This window comes from Pseudonaja textilis, chromosome 1 (genome assembly GCF_049901715.1).
Source record: "Pseudonaja textilis isolate UNSWEBS1 chromosome 1, rPseTex1.2, whole genome shotgun sequence".
Lineage (NCBI taxonomy): Eukaryota > Metazoa > Chordata > Lepidosauria > Squamata > Elapidae > Pseudonaja > Pseudonaja textilis.
This window is the reverse complement of record NC_141990.1, coordinates 316920441-316946623: the sequence shown is the minus strand read 5'-3', so window position 1 is coordinate 316946623 and position 26183 is coordinate 316920441. Positions and strand designations below refer to the sequence as shown.

Below are 26183 nucleotides of genomic sequence, written 5' to 3'. Positions count from 1 at the left end.
ACTCAAGGCTTTGTACCCATACCCGAGCTTCCCTGGGAGAAACCTAACATTCAGTCATTAGATGAATGGATAACACAGCTCCAGCTTACCTGGCCGATTACCAGTAAAGCATTAGATGATGCTCATCAAGCTCATAAAAAATTTGCAGATAAAAAGAGAACTCCACAAAAACCATGTCAAGTGGGTGACAGGGTCTTTTTATCCACCAGATATTTGCAGACTACACAAATGTCAAAAAAGCTTGAACCTAGGTATGTTGGACCTTTCTCAATTGAGCAAATTGTGAACCCTGGGGGTGTCCAACTGAAATTACCAAAAACTCTTTGATGGATCCACCCTGTTTTCCATGTTAGTTTTTTAAAACCTGAACAAACCCTCTGACTTGAGACCAACTCAAGTTGATCCCCCTGTATCATTGCGAATTGAAGGTGAACAACATTTTGAAGTTAAAGAAATTTTGGATTCTCGAAAACGAAGGGGTCGACTCCAGTATTTGGTTGCTTGGAAACATTTTCCTCCTTCCCAGGCTGAATGGGTGAATGAGAAGGATGTTAGAGCTCCTACACTTATCAAGGCATTTCGTATTAAATATCCTGATAAACCCTAAAAATTAGTATGTTGCTGTTACATGTATATTTTCTATTACCTTCTATTTTTATCTTTTTTAGGACTAACGTCTCTTTTCTGGGAGGGCCGAATGTCAGCCTTCAAGATTTCTCTCCCTTCGCTTTGCTTCTTTTGGCTGTCATAAGTAACGAGGGGAGGAGTGGGAAATGATTATGGGAAGTGAGCTGGAGGTGTTACAAACCAGAACCGTATAAGCTGGGTGGGTGGGGGTACATTCTTGCTTAGGTTTCTATCCTATGCTGTGCGCAGCTGCAACCCTTTATCAAACTATGTCAAGGTCAACAGACAGAAGCCTCATCACCACCTGGAGATGCCCACATGATGATCTACACAACTTTTAATTGGATGACACAATTGAACTTTTGGGGGTGGGAACGTTGCCATTACTTTGTATATGTGATTTACGCACCGATTTTCTCAGATTCAGAATTCTTTTGTTGCTACCACTTGATTTCCAGTAAAATATATCTTTTCTCTGATTAAAGGAGTCCAATTATTTCTTTCTTGGATTTTGAATGGAGCAGCAGCTGACAGGAGTATTCATCTCTAATGATCCAAGTGTGAAAGCCCACTGTAAGTACATAGCCAAAAAGGCGTTAAGAGTTGCTAACCTAATCCTACGTAGCTTTTTCTCTGGTAACATAACACTGCTAACTAGAGCATACAAAACATTTGCTAGACCAATACTTGAATACAGCTCATCAGTCTGGAACCGGTATTACGTATCTGATATTAACACAGTTGAGAAAGTCCAGAAATATTTCACAAGAAGAGTTCTCCACTCCTCTACTCATTGTAGAATACCTTATGACACCAGATTCGAAATTCTAGACCTAGAAAACCTAGAAGGATGCCACCTTCGGTCCAATCTTAGTATATAAAATCATACATTGCAATGTCCTACCTGTCAATGAATACTTCAGCTTCAACCATAACGACAGAAGAGCACACAATAGATACAAACTCAAGATAAACTGCACAAACTTGATTGCAGAAAATACGACTTCAGCAACAGAGTGGTCAATGTCTGGAATACTCTACCTGACTCTGTGGTTTCTTCCCCAAACCCCCAAAACTTTAACTTCAGACTGTCTACTATTGACCTCACCCCTTTCCTAAGAGGTCTGTATGGGGCATGCATAAGCGCACCAATGGGCTTACCGTCCCTGTCCTATTGTTTCTTTTATTTTTCTTATATGTACCGATTTCATAGTATTCAAAACTATGTATATACTTATACTTATTATCTTGTAAGCAATTGACAAATCAAAATAAATAAAATAAAATAAAAATAAATATTCATCTTTCATATTCAATTCCATATCTTATCACTATTTTAAGTATTCTTCATTAATTTTCTCTCATTCATTTCTAAATCTATTACATATCCTTTTCAAGGATATTTTCAAAATAATCTTCAAAATAATTATACTTATACTTTTATCTGTCCTGTGTAAAATTTCAATCCATATCCACATTTCAAACATACCAAAGAAAGGTTTCACCAATAGTTGCCAATTAAAATGTGTCACCTTCATTTCTTATAGTTGATTCCCTTTCACATCCCATTAAATATTTTACTTCTAAATTATCCCATGAAACAATTATAATTTCCATCATCTAATAATTATATTATAACATAAATCCCTTTTTAGTCAGATTCTGCACAGTACTTCCCCTTTAAATTACCTCTAAACAATTTTAAGTTTAAAAGAAATAAAAAATAAATAAAATGGATGAAAATTATTAATCAATTCAAATTCATCCTTAAGAAAAAACTGGTATTAATTCCTTTACAATCCTTCTCCTAATTCGTTTCAATCACATTTTATAAATCCTTAATATACATTAATATAATTCAATTGTATTTTACATATTTTGGTTTATTATTTGATCTAGCTGTTATCATACATTCCATTAAGTAACAATCCCCATTTCATCTTCCATTTTAATTACATATATTTTCCTGTTTTCTACATAATTTCTTATTTCTAAAATATTTATACAATCCCTTATCACCAAGCAGACTCCTCTATTTTAGTTGTAATTTCAGCCATTATCTCTGTGTCCCATCAATCAAATTATTCCCTTTAATTCTTGTTCATTTCCTATATTTCTTTATTTCCTGATTCTGTTTTTTGTAACTTTTTCCCCCCTTTATTTCCCCCTTTTCTCACTCCCTCTTTAATGCTTCCTACTGTAATCCTCCTTTCTGCTTTTTCCTTAGATTTTGTTTATTTCTCACAATGTTCCTTTCTCTAATTACCTCCTCTAATCTCCAGTTTTTAAGTCCTTCCCCCCCCCCCCTTTTGAGTTTCAAACCTCGTTGTCCTTCAGCTGGCATTCTCTCCTTTGTCAACCACCTCTACGGGGTGGCTTCAGCCCCAAATCAGGTAGATTGTGGCCCTCCAGCGGTGAGCACAAATGGAAACCGCGGATGGTCGTGGATTCAGTCCACCCTCGAGGGAGCCTAACTGGAAGACCACATATCCAAAATATTCTTACTTTCACTTTTTTATGTTTTTGATGATTTCCCTTGGCTTTCCCAGGTTGCTTATCACCTCCCCATTTTGTAAATTGTAAATTAAGAAGGCAATCATTGCTTAAAACCTTTATAAAATAATAAGAGTCCCCAACTCTGCTGTGATGAGACCAATCAATGCAACTAGCAAGAAGAGCGATAATGTTACTGTCCTACCAGAAACATGCATAACTTTTGTTGCTGCTTCAATTTGTAGCAGCTGAAGTTACTGGATACCCTTCAAGGACAGCCCAATAGTGTGGTGGTCTCTCATGGAAAAGATGAGACACAAGCGAGTGTTCTTGGGATGAGAGCCCAGAGCAAATTCCAGTGCTCCCTTTTATTGAGATTTTTAGCATAGCAAGTATAGTCACATTGTGGATTACAATAATTAGATATAGTACAGACTTGTTTACAATTGTCTGAGCTGCTTGATTGTTTCTAGTGTTTGTTTTTAATTTCCTTACACTATCTCAGTGACCTTTAAGCAAGCATGTATGTATAAGGTCTTAGACTAATCATTACCCAATACCCAAGTCAAAGTTTATTCCCACACAATAGTAATAGTCCAAGCAGGAGGTTACCAGGGTGTCCAGCAGGACAGGACATGTAGAGTGCTGCTTAATTTACCAGAAGCAAAGTTGTACAATTGAGTATCATCAGCATATCAAGGATAGCCCATCTCATGTGAAAAAATCAACTTCTCGGGTTGAAATCAACAGGAACAATATAAGACCTTTTTTATTGAAATGTTTGCCAAGGCTGGACTCCTACTCTCATGTGGGTAGACACATGGGAGACATTTTACATTGGGATACATGAGGGTTAAATAAGGTTTCAAAACTCCAGCCCATTAATGTCCCTTATTTTTATTGGTTGATTTCTGGGTGGACAATCTTCCTCTTTCCAGCATTCCATCCCAGTAGTTATTCATTTCCAGTAATCTCCTTCCCCTTAGCAGTTGCTATATCCAACTATTGTCAGCATTATTAATTTTAGTATGACAACTGATTTCTTGACCTGCGAACTATCTTCTTTGACCTGCCAAACAGCTTTCTGATCAGAATGTGTGAAGACATTTATAACCTTTTTATTTCCTTACAGATAACATTCTTACACAATGTCTTACTTAATATCTTGTTATAGTTTCTTAGATTACACAGAGGCTAAACATGGAGTTACATTTGCTCTGTTCTTTAAAGGAATAATTCTGATTTCTCTCACCTCCTGACAATGGATGAGCTTACTCTGGGGTCTTGTGTAGATGTGGAATAGGAGAGGGGACAGCACTGACCCCTGTGGTACCTCACATAAAGAAGGTCCAGGGTGGGGTCTCACCTGCCCAGTCACCATTGAGTCAAATAAGATGAGGACAGACAGACAGTGATGACCCAGGGTGGGATACAAAACAAACACAGTCACAGAAAACAGGTGAAGCCCCTTTTATTCCTTCATTTTGCTTCCAAGCTCTGAATATTTTTGACAGAAGACAAAAAACTACCACACAGTTACAAGAAGAAAGAAAAAAGCAATAAAAAGCAGGCAAGATAAGGGCTGGAGGACGTCCACAGATAACACACACTGGGAAGGATGCCAAACTCAGAGAGGAACCATAAACTAGAAATATTTCCATGCTGTTTCCAGCCTTCGCCCATATGCTTGTCTGTCCTCTTATTTAGTTGTCACAGCTGCAGCCCATGAAAAGGACCAAGGTCCTCTGCTCCTGGTAGACCATGTCTCTCCCTTTCCTCTCCTCCCTGCATGCCCTAGGATAGGTAGGGGATGGGCCTGGGTCCTCCTCTGATTGCTCAGCCAGCCTCTGCCCTTCCCCAGCCTCCTCCACATCCTCTAGAAACATACTTCCAATCCCTCTCCTCTCCTTCAGAGTCAGTCTCCACCAGACTCAGGTTTTTTCACCTGCACCAGACAAAGAATATCAGCAACAAGCTACTCATGTTGGCTCATGTTCAGCTTGTGATTCATGAAGAGAGAGAGATTCTTTTAACATGTGCTGCTGCCCAGGATGCTCTCTTCAATTCTAAATATGCGCCTTTGATTTTTCTACACAAAAAGGACTTGGATATGTCCATGTTGAATTTTATCCCCTCCCAGAAAAAGGAATTGAGATTGGTATTGTTAACTTATACAATATCATGGCTTCCGGTTGCAAGGCTTCAGCAGCAGCAGGAATCTGCTTCTCTGCAGGTCCCTGCTGTGCTCGCCGCTGAGGTACCCCTGATCCAACTGGATTTGGGGGTTGTCGCTACCCTGAAGGGTAGCGGAAGATAGAGGAGATCCGGGCAGGGGTCTGGGGATATCGCACCCCCTTTCCCCAGCTGGCTAGACTCCTTTTTCCTGAGGCAGTGGAGCAGCTGTCAGAAATGGCAGCCATAAAGAAATCTTCAACCGGATAAGACTGTGCAGGAGGAAGAGCCAGAAGGAGAAGTTTTCTTGGCTGAACCGGGACATTAAGTTACTTTTAAAACACCCTGGAAACCTGACTTTTGGATTGATAGATTTGTTTCCAAAAGAAGTTCTTACAGCGACGAAAGTGCTGAAGGAAAGTTCACTCCCCTTCCTTATGGAGAAAGCAAATGAGCACAGAAAAACCTGCTTTTTAAAGGTAAAAGTAAGCTCTTTGTTGCAAGTGGGAAGGAGATACTAAAAAAAAAATCTTTAAAACTTTGTTGGAGGAGACACTTTGAAGATTATAATACCATCAATTAACTGTAATATGGCTTTTAAAATATATTTGGGATTTTGCCCCTGGAGGAAAAATTGTAAAGAGAAGAAGAGGATATAATGTTGTTTGTTTGGATTGTTTGATAACTTTGACATTTGGAAATTACTTTAAGATTGAAAACATCTGGGTTGTTTTTAAAAATTTACAATGGCACCATCTGTGGATGAACTAAAAATGAAATATGAAAAATTAAAAGAAAGAGAGAAAAATGGCAAGGATTCCTTGGGAGCTGTCTTCCACTTTTTAGAAATGGCGGTTTCTACGTACCAGCAAATACTTGAGGAAGAAGGAGAAGGAGAAGAAGAAGAAAAGGAAGAAGCCATCTTTAATGGACTAAAAAGTTCAATTAACTTATTCAATATCATAAAAGTTTTAAAGTAAAAGTTACTACTTTCCACATAAATCAGACATTCTTATGCCTCATTATATTTTCTCTCTGATTCAGATCAGGCCTCAGTAGGATAATGTAGCATTTGGGGAGAAAGATACAAGCCAAGAGACCAGTCCCAGAGGCCAAGATGGAGAAGATCTCCACAGCCACCATGGACTTCCCTTTGGTGCTCAGGTAGCTGGGGAGGAAGGTGATCCAAGCACTGCAAAACACCAGCATACTGAAGGTAATAAACTTGGCTTCATTAAAACTGTCAGGCAATTTCCTAGCCAGAAAGGCCAGGGTGAAACTGATGAGGGCCAGGAAACCCAGGTAGGTGAGGACAGCATAAAACATTGAAGCTGAGCCTTCCTGACATTCAGAAATGATCTCACCAGTCAAGGAGTGGAAGTCCAAGTTGGGAAATGGAGGGGAGGTTACCAGCCAGGTGACACAAAGAACGGCTTGGATCAGGGGACCTGCTATGACAATGAAATTGGTCAGTGATTTTCCTAAGAGTTTCCTTGACCTGTTCCCTGGTCTGGTGGCCATGAAGGCCAGAACCACCATGACAGTTTTTGCCAAGACAGAGGAAACTGCAAGAGAAAAGAGAATGGCAAAGGCAGTTTGTCGGAAGAGACAGGTGAGCTTCCTGGGTCGACCAATGAAGAGGAAGGAGGAGAGGAAGCAAAGCAGGAGGGAGACCAGGAGGAGGTAGGTGAGATCTCTGTTATTGGCCTTGACGATTGGTGTGTCACGATGTTTAAGGAAAACTGCCAGGACTCCCAATGTGATCATGGAGAGAGAAAGAGTGAGAGAAACTAAAGCATATCCCAGGGTGTCTTGATAAGAGAGAAAGTGGAGCTTCTTGGCAATGCATTGGACCTTGTCCTTGTTGGGATACTGGTCTTCTGGGCAGGGATCACAGGAAGCTGCATCTGAAATAAAGTCATTTTACATTTGGTGGTATATCAAAAAGGGGCAAATCATCCTTCAATATTGATTTATTCAATATTGAAGGTGATTTTTCAAGAGGCAATTAGAATTTCTGTTTTTTTCTGGAGACTTCAATTCTCATCCAAGAAGTTTAAAGCAAAACCAGAAAGTCCAGTTTCCTCTTGAAAAAGCACCTTTGGGACAAACAAGTTCTCTACTTTGGATTTTGGATTGACTCATTCTGACTATTTGTTTCTAAAGGGAAGGGCAGGAAGACAAAGTTAGGTGGATCTCCCCTTTCTCCAACAGGTCTATCAACCTCCTGGGAGACTGATAGCACTGACAGAAGATACTCATCTAAATAATAAAAATTAAAACTTGACCCTCAACAACCCACTCCTTCATGGAAAGTTTGATTGCTGGTTTTCTTGATGGGTTGCAAGAGAAGGACTAGAAAATCTAGAAAGGGAACCCATGAATTCTGCCCTGAAACTATCCTGCATTAAATTGCTGTGGAGCAGGAATGGTGGCTAGGAGGATAATTTAGATCCATCAACTCCAAGATTCTGCTGCAAACGATGAATATTTTGAAAAATGCCAAATCCATTAAAAACTTCATAGTTGTTTCTACTGAATGGTTTCCTTCACCTTGGAAGATCTACACTGAAAGTGTGCTCTACCTGTCTGATTCGAAATAGTCCCTTCTGGACAAGGGGCACATTGGTAGCAGCAAACTTCCTTGCCTTCTGGAACTCTCTTCCTCTCTCCTGCCTGGCACCTCTTGATGCCACACCTGGCAAAGGGCACCTTCTAGAAGAGAAAAGAGAAATGCTATAGGTGGCCTAAGCAATTAACATGTTTCATGTATTCATTTGTACATTTTTGTTTCCATTGTCAACATGTTTACAAAGGGTCTATTGGAACCCAGGAAATGCTATAGGGGGATTAAAGCCAGTGACACTCCACACCACCGATAGATTCTCGAGATTGGAACTGGGACTTGGCACATAAAAGAAGACTTGGGAATTGAACTACAGCTTTCCTAAAACAAACAGTCATGGGAATCTAATTGAATGGGAATCGTCTATGGAAACAGGTGTTGGCTGCTCTAAATGCATCCTGGATTTCAAGCAAAACTTCAAATATTTTACATGCAAACCATGTAATCTGTTTTTCTAAACAGATGGTTGCCAAATTTCTGATTCAGTGACCTGTTTTCCAGTAAGGAGGAAGTTTTGAATCCCCAGAAGAGAATGAGTCTTTTGCTGAATTTCTTGGACCTTCCAGCTCACCTTTCTTGACCAGACAATTGCATTGGAGTTGATGGTGAAATCCTGGCCTGGGGGAGCCCCAGGATCTATTTGTCCAACTTTCACAGGGACAAACGATAAATTGGGGAGGAAAACCCAGTTCAGAAGATCATAACCAGCAGATCCCAGTCCATTTTCTGAGAAGGAGATTTCATCACCAGCACTGTTGTTGAACTGGACATTCCTCAAATAGGGAAGAAGCTGAAAGAAAAGAGATCTTCAGAAATTGGAGTCATTGGCTGAAAGCCCCAAATGAGACATAATGGCTGCTCTCATTCTGGGCTGGTCACCGTCTTAGGAGATCTTCATGAATATGGACAACTGGAGGACAGAAGGGAAAGGGGGACAATGACATGATTAAAACCTTTGAATAGATGAAGGGTATGAATAGGGTTCTAGAAGGCATTATTTTCGATCCTAAGCAAGAATGAGGAGCATGGGCGACATGCCCTCAAAGTGACAGGAGGGATGTTCAGAAATAATGTTAGAAAGGATTCCTTCACAGAAAGAGTAGAGGAAGCTTGGAAGCAACTCCCAGTGTAGGTTGTGGGTCAATCATCAGTATCTGAGTTTAAACATGCTTGAGATAAACACATATCCATCATCCAACAACAAATTAAAATGAAATAAAAATAATTTGTAAAGAATAATAAAAAATAAATTAAAGAGAAATAAAACAGATAAACTCAAATGGCAGACTTGATGGACCATTAGGTTTTTTTTCTGCCTTCCATTTTCTATGTTTCTGTCAGGGTTCCAAGTAACACACCCACAGCAAACAAAACTCCAAGGAAGGCAATTTCCTCAAAGAACAATTTTTTTGGATATATCATATTGGCACAGGCTGGTGAAAACCGACTCTGACTATTCCTGAAGTTTCCACCTAATTAAAAGTAAATGTTTTTCACTTTCCCAAAACAATTAGTCACATGGTCCAATCATGTTACTGTCCAGTTGCTGGGTAACTCCTGTCCCCTCCTTCCGAGCATCTGCAGGAATGTCCTTGGTTCCCAAGAGAAAGTATTTTGTTTTGGTTACAACACCCCAATTATCTCCATTCTCCCCTCCTTGTCGCTCTCCTTCAGTGTGTCAGCATAAAAGTCTCAAAATGGCCTCAGACAGGCCAGCTTCAGAGTTGACAGTTTCTTTGTTTCTAATTAAGAATGTCAGAAAACTTTTCTTTAATTCTCTCTTAATCTTTCATCTCTTACTTCTTCTCCTGCCCTAAAGTGCTTTGGATTAGAAGTCAACGCCTTCTTCTCTCTGACAGCCCCTCAGATGTTGGAAGACAGCCATCATGTCACCCCTAATCTTACTAATTCATCAGGTACCGAGTTCTTGCAACTTACAAAACCATGAAAATCAAACTCCACAGTGAGGAAGCACTGAGGGGCACAGGGAATGGGTGTAAGAGTGGAAGGACATTGAGGTGGAGAATGAAAAGAAGGAGGGGTATTTGGTGGAGTGAGCAAGGGGGCTCTGAAGCTGCAACGGCTGAGCAAAGTGGAGCTGAGCCTTTCAGCCTTATGAGCCTTCCTAAGATGCAGACCAGTTATAGACATCTGGCCACAAGAAATTATTTCCTCCCAAAGAATGTGTGATAGAGAAGCAACTCAGTCAAATGGAAAATTGCACGGTTATAACACAAGAATCAAGGCTGGAAGGGAGAGGACGCTATAGGGTGAAATGTTGGGTAAAGGGGAGTTAAACCCTGGAAAATGGACCAGAATTCCCAATCTTTAGAAGTGAAGGCTGGCAAGGAAAGGTGGTTATGCTGCCTTCCTGGCTAGAAAAAAATAGAACCTGGAATGAAAGAGCAACTGGTAATTCATTTAGAAATTGTTGGGGGACCAAAATTCAGGACCCAAACAATTAATCAAGGCTCACTACATAATTTGTCGTTAAGATGCCCCTTGGAGGAATTTCCTCCAGAAATAATGGGAGGGACACCTGCAGAAAAAAGGATGAACTTATTATAGTTATGCATTTCAGAAAGGAGGAGAAAATGATATTTTAATTCATACACATGTAACAATCCAAGTAAGCATGGACTTCCAGTTTGAGCTTCTTTGGCAACAAAACGAAATCCACGATTGTGCATGGTTTCGATCCATGCTCGCCACTGGAGCGCCCTGAGCCAGCTGGATTTGTGGCTAAGCCATCCCGTAGATGTGCTGAAGAGGGGGAGACCACTAGCAGGGTCAATGAGAGCCGCATCTCTCCTCCTCAGCTGGCCATTACTCCCTTTCCCAAAGGCGGTTGCAGCGCTGGTCAGAAATGGCCACCTCAAAGAAGAATGTGCAGGAGGGAAATAAGAAGAGAAAGTTTTGGTTGACTGAGTTAAACTGAAAAAGCAAAAAGGTAAGGTACCCTGGAATTTGAACTATAAAAACAATAACATTGTTCCCAAAGAAGACTTTGAGGCAGCGAAAGAGAGAGGGAAGGGAAAGGATTTAGCTTTTTTCCGCCTTCCCTTCCTTATACTGACAGCTAAGAGATTTAAGTAAGAAATTGACAAAAATCCACTTTGACATCACTAGACATTTAAGCTGAAAATAAAATGTCAAAGGGATAATGAAGACTTTTGGATACTCAAAATCCTTTAAAAGCAGGAAAGGAGAGAAAAGGAAAGAATAAAAGGGCAGGATCTGGAAAAATGGAGGATCTTTGGTTGTTCGGGTTTTCTCCCGCGTAAGATTCAAAGTATCTAGGCAACGTTTCGATGAAGTCTTATTCATCATCTTCAGGCTTCTGTCTTCGGCTCTTGCTTCTCAGACATATTTGTTTTCTAAGGTTCTCGCAGGTATTTGTATGTGGATCTTTGGTTATTCAGGTTTTCTCCTGTGTAAGATTCAAAGTATCTAGGCAACGTTTCGATGATGAATGAAACTTCATCGAAACATTGCCTAGGTACTGCCAATCTTACGCGGGAGAAAACCCGAATAACCAAAGATCGATCTATCTATCTATCTATCTATCTATCTATCTATCTATCTATCTATCTATCTATCTATCTATCTATGTATCTATCTATCTATCTATCTGTATGTTTTCTGAGGTTCTCGCGGGTATTTGTATGTGGATCTTTGGTTGTTCGGGTTTTCTCCCACGTAAGATTCAAAGTATCTAGGCAACGTTTCGATGAAGTCTCATTCATCATCTTCAGGCTTCTGTCTTCGGCTCTTGCTTCTCAGACTGATATATATTTTCTTAAGTTTTCGTGGGTACTTATATGTATGGCATTCAGCTTTGTTCGGGTATTTTCCCATGTCATTGTAGTTGTGCTTTTAAAGTTGTAGCAATGTTTCGGCAGAATCTCATCTGCCATGAAGAAGAAGAAGCCTGATGATGGTAAATGAGATTCTGCTGAAACGTTGCTACAACTTCAAAAGCACAACTACAATGACGTGGGAAAATACGCGAACAAAGCTGAATGCCATATATATATATATATATATGTGTGTATCTGTGTGTGTGTGTATGTGTATATGTATATATATATATATATATGTACATATACATATATACATACATATATATATATATATACATACATATATATATATATATATATACATATACATATATACATATACATATATACATACATACATATACATATATATATATATATATATATATATATATATATATATATATATATATACACACATACATATATATATATATATATATATATATATATATATATATATATATATATATATATATATGTTTTCTGAGGTTCTCATGGGTATTTATATGTGGATCTTTGGTTGTTCGGGTTTTCTCCGCGTAAGATTCAAGTATCTAGGCAACGTTTCGATGAAGTCTCATTCATCATCTTCAGGCTTCTGTCTCCGGCTCTGTGCTTTTCAGAGTAATGTGAGATTGCAGCTGCTTCCTCCTTTTAACTGCCAGTGGGGTGGGACTTGATTGGGTGGGGGCTTGGCTGTGTTCTGATTGGGTGGGGGTGTGTTCTCATTGGTAGGGGGTTTGGTTGTGTTCTGATTGGTTGGGGGTTAGCCGTGTTCTGATTGGTTGGAGGCGTGTTCTGTTCAGGTGGGGGCTTGGTTGTGCTCCGGTTAGTCTTAGTTGCTGGGGATTTGAGCTGGTGAGTTGTGATCTTGCTGTTTGGCTTCTAGTTCATGGTCCTGTTGCATCTTCATAGTGGGTGTCGGTTTGCTTCATGTATGGCTCGGAGGGGTTTGAAGTGGGTAGTGATGCAGCTGTAGTGCAGCTTCTGGTCCATGGTCGTGTCTCATCTTCTGAGTGGGTGAGAGTCTGTTTTCTACATGGAAGTGTGGTGGTGGCATCTTGTGTGGCTCTCATGGGTGTGGGTCTGGTGTCCTTCTTCATGTTAGGTACTCATCTGTTCATGAGGGCGGGTTTCCAAATGGCTGGAAGGAGGGAGGTGTCATCTCGTTTGTTCATGCTGTGTGGGCGTTTTCTATCTCTATGGCTTCTCTGATTATTCTGCTGTTGAAGTGTTCGGTTTTGGCGATAGTTCTGGTATTTTTAAAATCAATTTCATGTCCTGTGGCTTTGAGGTGTTGGACCAGGGAAGAGGTCGTTTCTTCTTTTTGATTGAGTTCTTATGTTCTTCAATGCGTGCATTTATTCTTCTGTTAGTTTGTCCAATGTATGTGGTAGGGCAGGCAGTGCAGGGGATTTCGTATACTCCTTGGTTTTCTAATTCGATTTTGTCTTTGGGGTTTCTTAGGATGGTGGATATTTTTCTGTTTGTGCAGAATGCTGTTTTGATGTTGTGTTTTTGGAGGATCTTGCTGATTTTGTCTTATATATGGGAGGAGGGCTTTGCTGTTTTCTTGTTCTCTGTCTTGGATTTTGGTTGGGGTTTCTTTTTGGATTAGGTGGGTAATCTTCTTTCTTTGGAATCCATTGGCTGTAAGTACGTTGGTGAGAGTGTGTAGTTCGGTTTTTTGGTGTTGTTCATCGGCTAAACGTTTTGTTCTGGAGATGAGTGTCTTGGCTACGGAATTGATCTGTGCTGGGTGGTGGTGTGAGAGTGCATGTAGATAGCGGTTAGTATGTGTTTTCTTCTGGTAGATGGTGTGTCCTAGGGAGCCATTGGATCTTTTGTATACCAAGACATCTAGGAAGGGAAGTTGGTTGTTGGCTTCTGTTTCCATGGTGAATTGTATTTTGGGGTGTAGGCTGTTGAGGTGTGTGAGGAAGTTGTTCAGTTTTTCTTTCCCGTGTGGCCAGATTATGAAGGTGTCATCTACGTATCTGAGCCAGAGTTTGGGTTTGTGGTCGTATTTTTCTAGAGCTTGTGTTTCAAAGTCTTCCATGTAGAGGTTAGCGATGACAGGTGAGAGGGGTGATCCCATGGGTGCTCCTTCTATTTGTTTGTATTTTTGTCCATTGTAGGTGAAGTATGTATTGGATAGGCAGTGGTTGGTTAGATCTAGGATGTGCTTGGGGGTTGTATTTGTTTTGGATGGCTGTCAAGGCTTCTTTTATTGGCACTTGGGTGAAGAGGGATATGACATCGAAGCTTACTAGTAGGTCGCTAGGTTGTAAGTTTTGTTTCTTTATGATCTCGATGAACTGGAATGAGTTTCTTACGTGTGAGTTGATGGATTCTGCATAAGGTTGTAGTTGTTTGGCGAGAAATTTGGCTAGGTTTTGTAGAGGTGAGCCTATGGAGCTGACTATTGGTCTGAGTGGGGTTCCTTCTTTGTGTATTTTGGGGAGACCATAAAGCTTGGGGCATCTGGATGATTTTTCTCTGGGTATGATTCGTTGCTGGATTTCTTCACTGATGGGGAGGCTTTTATTTTGGATTTGGTAGTTTTTCTAGGTAGGTGGTGGGGTCTGTCTTTAGGGGTTTGTATGTGGGGTCTTGGAGTAGGTTGGTTAGCTTGGTTTGGTAGTCAGATGTGTTCAAAACCACTGTCGCGTTGCCCTTGTCTGCTGGTAGGATTATTATGCTGGTGTCTTCTTTCAGGTTAAGTAGTGCAGTTTGTTCTTCTTTGGATAAGTTGCTTTTGGGTGGTTTGCTAGTGCAGAGGATGTTGGTGATTTCGAGTCTGATTTTGTTAGCATCATCAGGGTTGGTTTTGGTCAGGCTGGTTTCAACTCCACATATGATGGTTTCTGTGGGGATGTGTTTGGGAGCGACAGCAAAGTTGAATCCTTTTGAAAGGACCTTGGTTTCAGCTTCAGTGAGGATCTTGTCTGAGATGTTGTGCAATGTTTGTTTCATGTGTGGCTGTGGGGGAGGGGGAGTTGGTTTCTGGCATTGTTGTAGTTTCCTGAGTTTGTTGGTGTGTGTGTCTGTCTTGACGGTGGTCTGTGTTTCAGCTCTCCAGACAGCAAGTTGTTTGGATTTGTCCCAAAGTAGAGGGTGAATCTTGTTGCTGAGTCTGAGGTGGAGTGTGAGGAGATCTTTGTTGATTTGGTCTAGGAGAAACCTTTTCGTGTGAAGTTCATTTCTAATTAGGGCCAGTTCTGTTCTTTTAAGGATGCGTTTGGTGGCTGCTCTGTTGGTGTGGAATTTCAATTGGAAGCTTGTGGGAATTAAATTTTGATCTCGGCAGTTGCATAGGAATGCCAGGTCACATAAAATGGAGGCTCTTTGGACTTCAAGTTTTTCATAAGTCCTGGTCAGATGGTGGGTTTCCTCCCCGTAGAGGTGCAATATTTGTTTTCTGAGGTTCTCGGGTATTTATATGTGGATCTTTGGTTGTTCGGGTTTTCTCCCGCGTAAGATTCGAAATATCTAGGCAACGTTTCGATGAAGTCTCATTCATCATCTTCAGGCTTCTGTCTCCGGCTCTGTGCTTTTCAGAGTAATGTGAGATTGCAGCTGCTTCCTCCTTTTAACTGCCAGTGGGGGTGGGACTTGATTGGGTGGGGGCTTGGCTGTGTTCTGATTGGGTGGGGGTGTGTTCTCATTGGTAGGGGTTTGGTTGTGTTCTGATTGGTTGGGGGTTAGCCATGTTCTGATTGGTTGGAGGCGTGTTCTGTTCAGGTGGGGGCTTGGTTGTGCTCCGGTTAGTCTTAGTTGCTGGGGATTTGAGCTGGTGAGTTGTGATCTTGCTGTTTGGCTTCTAGTTCGTGGTCCTGTTGCATCTTCATAGTGGGTGTCGGTTTGCTTCATGTATGGCTTGGAGGGGTTTGAAGTGGGTAGTGATGCAGCTGTAGTGCAGCTTCTGGTCCATGGTCGTGTCTCATCTTCTGAGTGGGTGAGAGTCTGTTTTCTACATGGAAGTGTGGTGGTGGCATCTTGTGTGGCTCTCATGGGTGTGGGTCTGGTGTCCTTCTTCATGTTAGGTACTGTCTGTTCATGAGGGCGGGTTTCCAAATGGCTGGAAGGAGGGAGGTGTCATCTCGTTTGTTCATGCTGTGTGGGCGTTTTTCTATCTCTATGGCTTCTCTGATTATTCTGCTGTTGAAGTGTTCGGTTTTGGCGATAGTTCTGGTATTTTTAAAATCAATTTCATGTCCTGTGGCTTTGAGGTGTTGGACCAGGAAGAGGTCGTTTCTTCTTTTTGATTGAGTTCTTATGTTCTTCAATGCGTGCATTTATTCTTCTGTTAGTTTGTCCAATGTATGTGGTAGGGCAGGCAGTGCAGGGGATTTCGTATACTCCTTGGTTTTCTAATTCGATTTTGTCTTTGGGGTTTCTTAGGATGGTGGATATTTTTCTGTTTGTGCAGAATGCTGTTTTGATGTTGTGTTTTTGGAGGATCTTGCTGATTTTGTTCTGTAGTGCCTTTTATATATGGGAGGAGGGCTTTGCTGTTTTCTTGTTCTCTGTCTTGGATTTTGGTTGGGGTTTCTTTTTGGATTAGGTGGGTAATCTTCTTTCTTTGGAATCCATTGGCTGTAAGTACGTTGGTGAGAGTGTGTAGTTCGGTTTTTTGGTGTTGTTCATCGGCTAAGCATTTTGTTCTGGAGATGAGTGTCTTGGCTACGGAATTGATCTGTGCTGGGTGGTGGTGTGAGAGTGCATGTAGATAGCGGTTAGTATGTGTTTTCTTCTGGTAGATGGTGTGTCCTAGGGAGCCATTGGATCTTTTGTATACCAAGACATCTAGGAAGGGAAGTTGGTTGTTGGCTTCTGTTTCCATGGTGAATTGTATTTTGGCGTGTAGGCTGTACCCTCTACTTTGGGACAAATCCAAACAACTTGCTGTCTGGAGAGCTGAAACACAGACCACCGTCAAGACAGACACACACACCAACAAACTCAGGAAACTACAACAATGCCAGAAACCAACTCCCCCTCCCCCACAGCCACACATGAAACAAACATTGCACAACATCTCAGACAAGATCCTCACTGAAGCTGAAACCAAGGTCCTTTCAAAAGGATTCAACTTTGCTGTCGCTCCCAAACACATCCCCACAGAAACCATCATATGTGGAGTTGAAACCAGCCTGACCAAAACCAACCCTGATGATGCTAACAAAATCAGACTCGAAATCACCAACATCCTCTGCACTAGCAAACCACCCAAAAGCAACTTATCCAAAGAAGAACAAACTGCACTACTTAACCTGAAAGAAGACACCAGCATAATAATCCTACCAGCAGACAAGGGCAACGCGACAGTGGTTATGAACACATCTGACTACCAAACCAAGCTAACCAACCTACTCCAAGACCCCACATACAAACCCCTAAAGACAGACCCCACCACCTACCTAGAAAAAACTACCAAATCCAAAATAAAAGCCTCCCCCATCAGTGAAGAAATCCAGCAAGGAATCATACCCAGAGAAAAATCATCCAGATGCCCCAAGCTTTATGGTCTCCCAAAATACACAAAGAAGGAACCCCACTCAGACCAATAGTCAGCTCCATAGGCTCACCTCTACAAAACCTAGCCAAATTTCTCGCCAAACAACTACAACCTTATGCAGAATCCATCAACTCACACGTAAGAAACTCATTCCAGTTCATCGAGATCATAAAGAAACAAAACTTACAACCTAGCGACCTACTAGTAAGCTTCGATGTCATATCCCTCTTCACCCAAGTGCCAATAAAAGAAGCCTTGACAGCCATCCAAAACAAATACAACCCCCAAGCACATCCTAGATCTAACCAACCACTGCCTATCCAATACATACTTCACCTACAATGGACAAAAATACAAACAAATAGAAGGAGCACCCATGGGATCACCCCTCTCACCTGTCATCGCTAACCTCTACATGGAACACTTTGAAACACAAGCTCTAGAAAAATACGACCACAAACCCAAACTCTGGCTCAGATACGTAGATGACACCTTCATAATCTGGCCACATGGGAAAGAAAAACTGAACAACTTCCTCACACACCTCAACAGCCTACACCCCAAAATACAATTCACCATGGAAACAGAAGCCAACAACCAACTTCCCTTCCTAGATGTCTTGGTATACAAAAGATCCAATGGCTCCCTAGGACACACCATCTACCAGAAGAAAACACATACTAACCGCTATCTACATGCACTCTCACACCACCACCCAGCACAGATCAATTCCGTAGCCAAGACACTCATCTCCAGAACAAAATGCTTAGCCGATGAACAACACCAAAAACCGAACTACACACTCTCACCAACGTACTTACAGCCAATGGATTCCAAAGAAAGAAGATTACCCACCTAATCCAAAAAGAAACCCCAACCAAAATCCAAGACAGAGAACAAGAAAACAGCAAAGCCCTCCTCCCATATATAAAAGGCACTACAGACAAAATCAGCAAGATCCTCCAAAAACACAACATCAAAACAGCATTCTGCACAAACAGAAAAATATCCACCATCCTAAGAAACCCCAAAGACAAAATCGAATTAGAAAACCAAGGAGTATACGAAATCCCCTGCACTGCCTGCCCTACCACATACATTGGACAAACTAACAGAAGAATAAATGCACGCATTGAAGAACATAAGAACTCAATCAAAAAAGAAGAAACGACCTCTTCCCTGGTCCAACACCTCAAAGCCACAGGACATGAAATTGATTTTAAAAATACCAGAACTATCGCCAAAACCGAACACTTCAACAGCAGAATAATCAGAGAAGCCATAGAGATAGAAAAACGCCCACACAGCATGAACAAACGAGATGACACCTCCTGCCTTCCAGCCATTTGGAAACCCGCCCTCATGAACAGACGAGTACCTAACATGAAGAAGGACACCAGACCCACACCCATGAGAGCCACACAAGATGCCACCACCACACTTCCATGTAGAAAACAGACTCTCACCCACTCAGAAGATGAGACACGACCATGGACCAGAAGCTGCACTACAGCTGCATCACTACCCACTTCAAACCCCTCCGAGCCATACATGAAGCAAACCGACACCCACTATGAAGATGCAACAGGACCACGAACTAGAAGCCAAACAGCAAGATCACAACTCACCAGCTCAAATCCCCCAGCAACTAAGACTAACCTGAGCACAACCAAGCCCCCACCTGAACAGAACACGCCTCCAACCAATCAGAACACGGCTAACCCCCAACCAATCAGAACACAACCAAACCCCCTACCAATGAGAACACACCCCACCCAATCAGAACACAGCCAAGCCCCCACCCAATCAAGTCCCACCCCCACTGGCAGTTAAAAGGAGGAAGCAGCTGCAATCTCACATTACTCTGAGAAGCACAGAGCCGGAGACAGAAGCCTGAAGATGATGAATGAGACTTCATCGAAACGTTGCCTAGATACTTGAATCTTACGCGGAGAAAACCCGAACAACCAAAGATCCACATATATATATATATATATATATATATATATATATATATATATATATATATATATATGTTTTCGAGGTCTCAATGGTATTTGTATTGGATCTTTGGTTGTTGGTTTCTCAGTAAGATTGAGTATCTAGGCAATCTAGCAACTCTGAAGCACAGAGCTGGAGACAGAAGCCTGAAGATGATGAATGAGACTTCATCGAAATGTTGCCTAGATACTTCGAATCTTACGCGGGAGAAAACCCGAACAACCAAAGATCCACACACACACAAATATATATATGTTTGTTTTCTGAGGTTTTCTTGGGTATTTGTATGTGAATCTTTGGTTATTCAGGAGAAAAACCCGAATAACCACATATATATATAAATTTTTAATCCCGTCCCTGGCAGAATGGGCTTCATATGGGTCAATGCCAACATGTTGCTCCTAATGAAGCTTTTGGATCCTTTTGGAGCTTGGCTCGAGGCTCATGATTTAATTAGGGCAATCTCTGGAAGCCTGACACTGGTTTTATGCAGATTTGATGCAGGGATATGATGCCATAAAGATATTTAACTCAAGAAATTGACATGGGGAGCTTCCTCTCTAAAGATCTGTGGCCTGAAGAAGATCTGTCTTGACTTGAACTGTCCTGACCCAACCTAGTTCCAAGAGAGCAAACACAAGACAAAGGCAGCAGCACAACCTTTTATTGGTTCAGCTAAGAATTCTATTTCTTCACAGATAAAAGGCTGCTTCCAACTAATCAGCTCTGACAAGAAAGAGCCTTGCCAAAGTTTTGTAAGGCTGCCAAAAAACAACAGATAAGAAATAATTTTTAGTACAACAGTCTTAAAATACCAACTGTAATGTCCACAAGGCTGAGTTTCAAAACGTCTTTGCTTCCTACAAAGAATGTTCTCTGCACAGCTGCCTTTTATCTTCTTGAAGGAGGGGCCATTACCTTGCAGCCTTACTCCTGAGTCACCTGTGCTGTTGTAGCTGCTCTTTCCTGCGAGCAACCCTGCGTTCACGCGTGCACTTGGCACAGGCTCCTCGGGAACCTCCTCATTGCTGCTGCCAGCCCCCACAATCTCTGAAGGCAGCAGTCCACTCCCTAATGGTCCTGGCCCCTCATCTGAGTCCTCGCTCTCCTCAGCCATCTGCACCTGCTGTTGGATAACCACAACATCAACTCACAAGGCAGAAACAGAACATGGACTTCATTTTTGAGGGCAAGGTATAGTTTTGCCAAAGTCAAAGGAAGTACAGTAAGGCAAAGCCAAGTTTGAGGATCCTGTGTCAATTCCCTCATAAACTTCCCCTGTTTCCCAGGCCTGTCCTCCCATTGGCCCCTCATGCCCAATCATAATCCAAAGAGAAGTTTTTGGCAGTTCTTGGAATGCAGCTGCACTTTTCTCTCTGACTGGTTGTCGTTCAGATTCAGATTCTCCAGCTGGCCCAAAGTACATCAGAGGTGCTCCATTCCCCTTCCCAAAAAGCTTCCCTCCACTCCAGCATCTATGGCAGGCTGGCACTGAAGTAAGACAAAAGAAGAAGTGAGGTGGCAGACCTGACACCCAGAGATTACCTGCCAGGACTGGACATTTGAGATCCTCTCTCCAAGTCTCAGCATGGCTGGTCGCCCTCTGGATCCATGCATTGCATGTAATGCATGTGCCAGAGCATAAATGGCATTGTAGATATTGTAGCTTTCTCCAGTCATTCTTGTTTCAAACAGGTAGGATGGCAGATTCTGTACATTCTCCTTTCCTGTACATGGTTTTTTCCCCTTTGGAGGGGTCTTTCCAGGCTTGTGGATGTTGCAGTCAAAGACCTCTTCCCACCATAGTGGGAGAAAGACATCTTCTTGTGGGTTCAAAGGGTCTAAAGACAGGAGAAAACGGCTGAATTCTGAGACATCCCCAGTGTGGTGCCTAAAATTCAAAGCCCCATGGAAGGGCTTTATAATTTTCAATAGATATTGAGATTTCAGCACATTAAGTTTCCAATTGGATGTAAAGATCCAAACTTTCAGAAATGATGCTTTTCTAAATATGCCATAAGCATACACAACTGCGTGTACGTTTGAAATAGTATAGGAGTCTGCAAACAGAATAATCACTTCCCCTTTAGACCAAGTGTTGAAAATATGTTGTAATTTTGAATCTGAACTAACAAAAAAATCAGATTTCATCACTTCAGCAAAAGCCAGGCAGATCTCCTTCTCCTTGAGCATTGGCACCAGAGATGAGGTGAAAAGTTCTCCATCATCATTTTCAGGGGCCAGCAGCCCAACCCAGTTCCACTGGAAATACAGGAGCAGCTGGACTAAACCCACATACTGAGCAAATTCCTTGGGATTGATCCGGAAGAAGGAAGGATAAACTCTTCTCTCTCCCACAGAGAACTCAAAGCCAACACCAAGCTGGAGAAAACGAAAATCCCCTTTTAGAGACAAAGTGTTGACATGAAAAGCTTCCTCGACCTGCTCCCGAATTTCCATAGGCCGGGGAATGGGCCTTGCAGCTGCACCAAGGAATTCACTCCTCAGTCAAAACGGGACACAGCCTTGCCAGCCAAAGTCAAGGCCATGTCCACGGAGACCCACAATGGATGGAGGGAGTGACTTATATGACCCACAAAATTGCTTCGTTGGATAATGTGACTGGTAAAACACTTTGGGGGGAGGGGAAAGAGGGTCAGAGCCAAGGTGCAGGTTGAGTGAAGTGAGAGCTGGCTTCCCATAGGTAGAGCCAACATGGCACTCCTAATAAACCCCTGGAGTTTTCTTTCTAAATGGCTTGAGACTGCTAATTTTATGATGGAATTGGTCAGAACCCTGACACAAGGTACACTTTAATGGTGACTTTAAAGGCCCCCATTGTGTGATTTCTTGCCCCACCAGTCAGATTTACTCATTGTGAGTGGAAAGCTTCATCTTCCTCCCTTCTAAGGAAGAGACATCAGTTACCTATTTTGCCTGGCTGTGATAGATCATAAGTCAAAGGAACAAAACATCCACGCAGAGAATAAACTCCACTGAAAGGTGCAGAAAGATGATAAACTTCTATGAATGTCAGGAAGTAATTCCTCTTTCAGAATTATATCAATATTGCTTTGTGGTTATATAAAAATGCATCTTCACATGAAAAATACCGAAATCAACTCAACTATAAGATGGATGGTCAAAATCAAAGAATTCTGATGTGTGTCTGCTTGTAGCACCTTTGCTTTCATCCTTAGCTTCTGTGTGTGTTTCTGTTCTTTGTGTGTTCCATATTGTATCCAGTGCTTACCTGTGGGATCTTGAAGATGCTGAAGATGGAAGCCATCAGCCTTGAAGATTTGGGCTCATCACATCCAATGACAGAGAGTAGAGGGTCCTTCATGTAACATTTATAACCTGGAACCATTTGGCCTCGTGTGGAGAGCAGGGAGAGGCTGATCCAAGAAATCCGCCACTCCATTTGGTCATTGTTTTGGATGTGGAAGCCAAGGGTGATGTTGGGGAGGAGAAACAGATCCTTGTTGACTTCTTTAACTGCAAACATTAAGGCCAGGAACTGTTGGAAGTTTTGGGGTATAAACCTATAGTGAAAAAAAACAGAGGGGGACCTTGCAAGGAAATCCTGCCTGCAGGTGGACTTAGCCTTGTCATATTTTGGGGGAGTTTTAGACCATGATTTTATGTCATAAGTGAACATAAATGAACACCTTTACTAGGCCAGCAAAGTCTCCAAGGTGTTTTCCCTCTCCACTTTCATATGGTGTATAATCATGCAGAGGAAGACTTCTGCAAAGACTGGGAATTCTAGCCTATTTCATGAATTTGGCTATTTATTGAGGAAAGGACAGAAATCTGATCTATACAAAGTTATATACAAGGATCTTTGCAAACATCACTAGAAAAGTATTTCTAAAAGGAGTTTCTCAATCCAAAAGAAAGAAAACAATCATCTCTATTTTTCCATTCAGGTGAATCTTAAGAGAATTGATAATCTTACGAGAATCCATAAAGAAGAAGTGATGGATCATTTTGAAAATATGGTATCCTGGAGAAGATAACAGCTTTCAGGGGCAAATTCCCACCAATAACCAGATCACCAGACATGTAATATTTCCTTTTATTGTTAGCAGTCATTGGGGGCAGGAGCCCGAAGAGCAGAAGCAGCAGCAGGAGAGGCAGCCCAATCATTCTTGTCACCTTCCCTGCAAGATCAGAAGTCAAGGTTTGTGGGAAGCAGAATTGCAGGGAGCACCTGAAACCTCTGCATGCTTGCACAGTTATGGCTGCCTTGCCAGCTGAATGGCCTCAAGGCAAATTTATCTGAAGTCCTTTTGCATTAACACATTTGTATTTTATCTCTTAATTTGTTCCTATCTGGCCTATTCTGAAAGTAGACTATGTGTTGTATCTTATTATTTATTTTAATAACGAAGTCACAAGACTAATCAACCATAAACGAGCATTATATCAATCATGCCTTCTCTTACCTGTGTTTTGGCTTTGACACAAAGGGCAGCTGAGTCACACCAAAGCTCAGAGTTAGCTCTCTGGAAGACCAGGTGAGGTCCTCCAGCAGGGCATATTTTTCAAAGCAAGTTTTACCTTGTTTTTGTGGGTTGAAATCTCCAGGGGAGACATTAAGAATTACTGTTCTTCTGATTGCTTTTTCAGGGAAAAGCAATTGTCCTACCCACTGAGCAATAGATGTCATTTGCACATCATGTTGGGAAAAACATGTTTGTGTCTCTTGTGGCTAATCCACAGAACAGATAGACTTGAGAATTGAGATTTTGACCTACCTGAAAGTGAACACCTGTGCAGAAGATGGAGTTTGGCCTGTGTCATACTATGTTCAGATAGAATGGGTGCTAATGGTGTATGGTGGCAGACAGGTGTACCCTAGGAAGTGTGAGCAATCATGTCAATGGTGAGATGGAATACCTGGTTTAGTTATACCCCCAAGACAAGAAATGGAAAGGATTGATTGATCAAATGTATATGGCTACCCATCTCATGCAAAGGGATTCTGAGCAGCATACAACAATCCAGTTAAAAACTGTAAATAAAGAAGACATTCATTGCTTAAAACTTTGTACAATAATAATACAGTCGTGAAGTCTGTTGTGATGAGACCAACCAATGCAGCTCAGCAAGCAGAGAAAAAATGTACCCTATCAGAAACTTGCATAACTTTTTTTGCGACTGCAATGTGCACCAGCTGAAGTTTCTGGATGCTCTTCAAGGGCAGCTCCATATGGAACGTATTGCAGTAGTCCAACCAGGAGTTGGCCAGGGCATCCTTCATCCAAGAGGACAGGACATGCCGAATGATGCTTAATTTACCCGAACAAAAGATGTACAATTGAGTATCATCAACATATCAAGGATACCTCACTTCATGACTTTGGATGAGCTTACTCTGGGTCTCATGTACATGTGGAACAGGAGAGGGGACAGCACTGACCCCTGTGATACCTCACATAAAGAAGATCCAGGGTGGGGTCTCTCCTCCCCAGTCACCACTGAATCAAGCAAGACAAGGACAGACACAGTTATCTTAGCAGTTCCTTGCACTTCACTTTTCTGGGCATCTGCTACTATTCCTGGGATCTGCTGGAGCTCCTCTACCAGTTTAAGAGTCAACAGCCCAAAAGACCCCTATCACTGGGACCCCTTTTGCCTTTCCATATCTTATCCACTTCCTCCTTTAGGCCTTTGAATTTCTCCAGCTTCCCATCCTCCTTCTTCCTGATGTTGCTGTTATTTGACATGGCTGCATCTATCCCCAGCAATGTTTTCTTCTCTACAATCTCTTTGTCTGGTTCATTGGCAAGGACCTGCATGTCTGCCTTGATTTGGAAGTCTCAGAGGATCTTAGCCCTGTTGTTCTCCACAACTTTGTGTGAAAGATCAAAACTGGGCTTGGGAAGGTCCAGTCCATAGACTGTGCATATGTTCCTGTACAGAACACCAGCTACTTGTTGGTACCATTCAGTGCATGCTGTCCCTGCCTGAATCTTACACTCTGCCACTACATTTTGGTCTATCTCTGAGGCTGTATGCAATATTCAGATGTGGTCTAACCAATGTAGAATATGGAGGAACCATGATTCCCTCTTATTTTTCACACTTCATGCCTGTTGATTCAGCACAGACTCTGTGTGTTTTTCACTTGCATCAGACAAAGAATATCAGCAACAAGTTGCTCATCTTGGCTTATGATCAGCTTGTGATACATAAAGATAGAGAGATTCTTTTCACATGTGCTGCTGCCTAGGATGCTCTCTTCAATCCTAAATATGTGCCTTTGATTTTTTCCTACACACAAAAAAGGAATTGGGTGTTTCCATGTTGAATTTTATCCCCCTCCCAGAAAAAGGAATTTAGATTGGTTTTGTTAACTTGTTCAATATAATAAAAGTTTTAAAGTAAAAGTTACTACTTTCCTCATAAATGAGAGATCCTTGTGCCTCATTATATTTTCTCTCTGATTCAGATCAGGCCTCAGTAGGATAATATAACATTTGGGGAGAAAGATGCAAGCCAGGAGACCAGCCCCAGAGGCCAAGATGGAAAAGACCTCCACAGCCACCATGGACTTCCCTTTGGTGCTCAGGTAGGAAAGGAGAAAAGAGATCCAAACTCTGTAAAAGACCAGCATGCTGAAAGTAATGAACTTGGCTTCATTAAAGCTGTTGGGCAATTTCCTAGCCAGAAAGGCCACTGTGAAATGAATGAATTCATGACTGGGAGGAAGATGGCGACCAAGGCAGATGCATAGTCATGCTGCTGGGAGCCTGAAGGAGAGAAAAGTACCAGCTACTAAATTCAGAGAGAGGAGTAGAAGTAACAAAAGTAACAAAAATACATAGATTAGGTCCTAGGGATCTACAAAGTAGCAGCATAAGGATTCGGACAAAGGCAGTCAGCTCAT

The 26183-nt window shown here is 41.8% G+C and overlaps 1 pseudogene; it reads right to left on the bottom strand.

The window, feature by feature from the left end:
* Nucleotides 1-6285: 6285 nt before the first annotated feature.
* Nucleotides 6286-25092, bottom strand: LOC148128359 (vomeronasal type-2 receptor 26-like; annotated as a pseudogene).
* Nucleotides 25093-26183: the final 1091 nt, after the last annotated feature.